Raw genomic sequence first — 6,229 nt, 5'->3', positions numbered from 1 at the left:
GAGAAGAAAAGCATTTCCTGTCCTCACACTAGTTTGTGTGCAGAATACTGTTGACTATAAACTGAGTTTGCTTGTATCATATCCCCCTATTGACAATATTGTCGTCAACAGTTGGCTGTGGTCGGTGACAACTCCTTTCACGCCCTTTTGGTCTTCATAGCTTATCATTTTGTTCCACAGCGGCAGCCAGGACATCAGGTGTTGCTGATAAACTGTTGCTGCAGACTCAAAGCTGTCGGGGCGCTGGATGTTTGTGTGGCGAATCTGTAGATTTTAATCTTAAAGGGCCTCAAAGTGTGACCTGGTTATGGCAGGTCACACATGTCAAAGACTGTATTGTGGTTATGTGCAGCATTAAGACTTAAAGGTTTGTGTCACAGTTAAAAGAAAAAATAAAAAGAACACGATCGATAGTGATATCCTGATCAACTATTGAAATTCTTCTCTTGCCATAGTCAAAGCCAGATGTTAACAAAACATGATGTTGTAGATGTTGCATAGTTACCATAACACATTACATATTTACTGCTGAGGAGCTCTTATAATTCTAAATCACTAGGTCACGTTCTTCCCAGCTCAAATATTTTTTTCCCTCTGTTGGATTAAGAGTATTCTGGATATGTCAATTGAAAATAATGTTTAGCTTGACTGTACAATTCTAATGATAATGTAATTATACATACAGTTGAAACTAGATATTTGCATACGCTCATATAACCATTTGTTTTCTCACTGTCTGTCATTAAAAGAAAACAAAACAATTTCCAGTTTTAGTAAGTTAGTTTAAATTACTGAAACAAATTTCATTTGTTAAATACCAAGAATAATGATACACTTTTATAAAAGATCATATATTGCTTTCTTCAAAGTCAGAAGTCTAAATATACTATTAGTATAGGATATGATGTATTGGGATTTTGGGCTTCTGATATTATGCCAAGCAGGGCCAACTGTCTCTAAAAGCTAAAACACCATTGCCTATATTCACATTATACATATTTGTTGTCTATGAAAAACAAAACAAAGAAAAAAAAGAATATGATCACCTATTATTTAGAAATAGGCTACCTTTATTGCCCCACAATGGGGAAATTCTGTGTGAAGTTTAGGCTAAATGTATTAAAAATAGACGACTCTTAAAATAAAAAGCACAGGTGTAGTTTGCTACAATTAATAAACCGTTCATCCAAAGTTGACTCATGTTTTGCACATTTTCTCTAGATTAAATTTTTCCTATCTCAAAACTATAACCTAACGTAAGTATAGTTTGTGGACTAATTTATAAACAGAAATCTAAGATTTTCCTACAGCTTTATATTCTATCTCAGGTACAGTTAGATGTGACTTTCCCTCATTTATTCTGTTGTGAAAAATGAGGGAATTACACTTCTAGCAAAGCTAGGCTAACAAAGCTTGGAAACAGTAAATAGATTACCTACTAAATAAGTTTATCTTAGTTTAACTGAAGAATCGCACAACATAATTTACCACATAACCACTGAAATTTGACTGTTATCTAAACTAACAACTTATTATTATTATTAAGAGCATGGGAGGTTTTATGTGAAGCTAGGCTAACTAGCTCTTGCGGCTAATAAATACGTCATAATAGCTATTCTGATAATAGGCTACACAACATTTAGAAATGTAGTACACACACACACACACACACACACACACACACACACACACACACACATATATATATATATATATATATATATATATATATATATATATATATATATATATATATATATATATATATAGTTTTGTTTTTGACAATTAGGCTTGTAAGCTGTCTTATTTTGAAATCCATGCAGTCTCAGGAAGTGTAGATGTGTTTTCATTGCTGCCTGTGCCCCGCCCCTTTTCTGAACTCTGTAACTTTTCATCAATGATTCACTGCGTCGGAGTCGACCCGCTGACCTTCCCTGTTGTTTTAAAATTAAAAAGACACTCCGAGACGAGCGTCAGCCTGCTGCAGCCCTGGCAGAGCTCTGTTGTCAGTCTACCCAGAGTCCTTGGCTGAGCAGCAGAGGACCATCACACTGATCTGCTCTTCTGCAACACAGGTAGGGAGCCTAAAAATTACTATTTCTAATAGATAGAGTCTGTTCTGCTCCTCTATAACATGAGTTTTATGTTTTGGGGGCTACATGAAACACTTTATCTTTTCCTCATATAATTTATATTAGATTATGGTTCTCATTGAGCTGTACTTTAATTAAAAATAATGTATATTTATTTCAGGTTACTTGTGCTTCTATGTCACATGCCTCTCTTGCAGCTATGCTGTTAAACATTTTTCAGTTTAGTCAACTAAGACATGTTTGTTAAACCTTTAATAAAATATTATTCCAATTCTGACGGATGTTGAAGATGCAGTAGCATCAGAATCGCTGGTTCATGTTTTATTTACATATTTTATGACAAAATTATTATGTCACGGTCTTTTTTTTTCTTCCAACCAGATTCCCCATTGCAGGTTTTTTTCATTTTATTTTTGTGGAGACAGACGAGTGATTTGTCAAGGTTTAGTTTATTTCTGTAAGATTAAAAGAGTAAAATCACATCTATTGATCAATATGTCAATATCCTAAAATAACGTTGTTATGGTACGGTGAAGACAATAACAGTCCTAATACTATTTGATTGCTAATTTCATCTATGCACAACATATTATCATCTTTAGATCACTTGCATTTAAAAGCTATAATTTGTACAAGTCTCCGATTGATTTTCCGTGTACATTATAGTTTTTATCCACATCCAAAATCTGCAAGGTTACAAAGGTCCTACCAGAGTTAATTATTAGCTCCCAGAGAATATAATGCTCCTTGACATGGCTGTGACATCTTCAGACGAGTTCCTGATAACACATAAACAAATTGTGTTATTAACAGCAACACCCGTCTCATTGGATCAAGCTCAGCTTTCTTTATTTACATTATCGTCTGACAAGAACACCATGTGCCGTGTTTCCATGTAGCTGGAGGTATTTGCAGAGCCCCTGTCGAAGGGAATGCTGAACCGGGGCCAAATAGATTTGACTTTGCTTCGCCAGCCTGCCTGTCCCAACTTTATCCTTTCGTTTTGGCAGCGTGCGTGCGAATGCATAAGTGAACAGATATTGGAAAATGATTTGCTTTCTTACAGATTTCTTCCGTTTTTGCTTTTTTTTGGTCAGACTGAAACGTTCAGGGCTATAAAACTAATTTTGATATGAGATAAGCTAGCCTAGGTTAATAGAAAAAGCAGGGTCCAAATAATTATCCAAACCTTTTTAAGTTAATTATAATTGCGCACTTAATTGGAGTAGCCGGCTTACCAAAATTATGGAGAGTTTTGTTTAAAAACCCTCTAATGTGGGTGAATTGTAAGAATTCAGCAAAGCGGAGCGGGTCAACATTTTCCATAGTGATATCAAAGACTTATTTCCAGTTGCAACAAATACTTGATGTCCTCCTAAACACAATAACCGACATAACCAGTTTCTAGTTTTATGGGGGCAATTGTTTTTTTTACAGGAAGGGCAAGTCGGTTTAAATAGCTTTAATACTTTAATAAATGAGCTCATAATTTGAAAAGTGGATTTTATATTTACTCTTTGTTGGATATTAAATTGTCTCTGAAATATTTAAGGGCAACATAGAGAACAAAAATAGAAGACATCAGTTTTTGCCTTATTTTTCATAGCACTGTAGTTTACCATCCACTGTGTATAATATTGGGTATTTACACTCGTGTGTACAATACAAATACAGAAATTTAGAATATTGCCTTTAAAGAGAAAAGCAAAATTATTCCTACGTCTACTAAAAAGGATAGAGCATATTGGTTATTACAGTTACAATAATGTTATCTATAACAACAATACAAAGTGATTCTTTTAGGTCACTAAACAAATAAAATACTATTTGTTGCAAACAAATAATGAGTTGTTATAGAACACAATATTCATACAATAAACACCCTAAATATATTAATAATTTACAAGCAAACGTGCATTACACAGGATAGGATGGTAAAATGGTAAATGGCTTGTACTTGTATAGCGCTTTATCAAGTGCAACAACCCCAAAGCGCTTAACACTATAGTTAGTCATTGAGACATTCACACCCTGATGGTGGTGAGCTGTGTTAGTAGCCACAGCTGCCCTGGGGCGGACTGATAGAAGTGAGGCTGCTGTACATCCAAAACAGCAACCCACCTGTTACAGGTCGAACTCTCTAACTCCTGTGCCACTATCCCCCCTAAAAAAAAAATAGCCTTTAGCTGTTTTGCTCTTTATAGAGTAAGACAAGAACAGCAAGCTACTGTAGGTAATAAATCAGGCTGTCTGCTCAGGTAGCCAGCCTGACGTTAGCTGCTTCACAGACACGCCCCTCTCAGCTTCCCATCTGTGGCTTTAAAGCCCTGTTAGCTCAAAACAAGTGATTGGTAGGTTGATGGCCAGCATGAGGACTACGATAATAAGACTTCTTTTTGTTAAATGAATAAATTGTTAAATTGCCAATATGTCTAGTTGTTTTTAACCTTTAAACATCCAATTTAATAAAAATAGCAGAATATTGTGGGATTTGGTACTTTTTTGTTTTTTTATGGGAACAACCCACGTACTCGACTTTGGTGCTCAACCCACTAATGCATTTTGTTCCAAATGTGGCACAGTTTAAAGGGAAATAAAAAGGCGTCCCAATATTACAAGATTTATCTCCAAGAAGCACTGTAACCACAAAGAAGTAAACCGTGTCTCATCACTTAAGGAGGCATTACATAACTTGTTAGTAATTTTCTGGTCACTTAACAGAATCCAAACAAAACCCTCGCCTCATTTTATTATTATTAAAATGTAATCTTCTACATTATGTGCTCATACAGGAAAGTCAATATTAAAAAGAAAACTCTGATGTCCCCACAGCAAAAAGAAAGAATGCACATTGTTATCCCAATATAACCAACAACGTCCCTCATTGTCTGTCTGCTGTCCCACCATGTCATTCCCTAGAAACAAGAACTTCTAGTTGGTCTGGATCCTTAGGCTGTCACACAGGAGTCAGCAGACGATCATACACACAGAGCACACTCAGACAGCCAGGGAAGAGAGGCCTCCAGGTTCATCTAAATTAGAGCTGAGGAAGAGGAGATTAATGGAAGGAAAAAAGGTGGAAGGCATGTTTTAATCCTGAACTGTTGACTGAACCCCGTCTGTCATCCAACAGGTTTGGTAAAAAACGGGCAATTCCTCCAGGTAGACAGGAACAACAAATACATGGCCAACTGTAAGGTGAGTGTTGTACCGTTTATAAACCAGTTGCCCTTCATTGTCTTATCTTTATTTTAAACCAGGTGCTGCTTGAGCACTTGATTATTGGAAAGATGCCTGCTGATTGGTTTATGCACGTCACTATAAAGGTATAAGACCGCCTTTGTTTAACAGGTGTCTTGAGCACCTAACCTATAATACTCTTCTGCTTGTATGTTTATTCACACATTCATGATATGATATTTGCTGTGATTATTAGAACCATACCTTTTTAATAAAGAAAAAAAGCTCAGAATTACTAGTTAAAGCAATGATTGAAACATTCTTTTGATAAGGAGGATCATTTGATTAGGAAGTTTAAGCTTATAGCATTTTTATTAACAAGCTGTACGACTCAGATCTTTGTTTTTTTTTACCATCGGACTATTTGATTTTTTCCACTTATCTCATTAAGATCATTTGTTGCAATTATTTTGTCTCAAATGAGACAAGATAATTGCCTATTCTTATTATACACGTCTTTCAGATTGAATGGTCTTGTAGGATTGATGGAACAGTGTAGAAGATGCTGTTAGGTTTGTCCTAAAGTGCGTAATAAACATCATAACAGCAGAGTGCGGAGAAAAGACCCGAGGCTTAGTTTTTGAATACCTTCATTTGATGATCGTTTATGTTTTGGCTTGATAATTGTATGCACTTTTGTGTTTATTTTTTTCTCCAGCTGCGGTCTTCGTCCTCCCCTTCTCTGACGATGTCAATCTGGGGCCTTCAGCAAACCCACAGTCGTAGTTTTTGCCTCTTTTTTTAAACTGTGTGAATCAGTACTTGTATTTTGTGGACAACTTCTGACCCATAGACAAAAGGAAAAAAAAAGTGTGTTGTGTATATAAAACTGTCCAAAGCGGATGGGAGAACTTGCCGGGAAATTACCCTGAGTCCTTAGATAGCATGTCTCTTTC

At 35.8% G+C, this 6,229-nt stretch overlaps 1 protein-coding gene across 1 annotated transcript in view; it reads left to right on the top strand.

Moving 5' to 3' along the window:
• Positions 1–1,946: 1,946 nt before the first annotated feature.
• Positions 1,947–6,229, top strand: part of sgk2a (serum/glucocorticoid regulated kinase 2a) — a 35,896-nt gene continuing 31,613 nt past the window's right edge. Inside the window, exon 1 of the mRNA XM_036135692.1 lies at positions 1,947–2,075. The gene's annotated coding sequence lies outside the window, so the exon portion shown is untranslated. The remainder of the gene's footprint in view (positions 2,076–6,229) is intronic.

The sequence above is a fragment of the Fundulus heteroclitus genome, chromosome 1, assembly GCF_011125445.2.
Source record: "Fundulus heteroclitus isolate FHET01 chromosome 1, MU-UCD_Fhet_4.1, whole genome shotgun sequence".
Taxonomy (NCBI): domain Eukaryota; kingdom Metazoa; phylum Chordata; class Actinopteri; order Cyprinodontiformes; family Fundulidae; genus Fundulus; species Fundulus heteroclitus.
The sequence above is the reverse complement of the archived record's forward strand: the minus strand, read 5'-3'. Positions and strand labels throughout refer to the sequence as shown.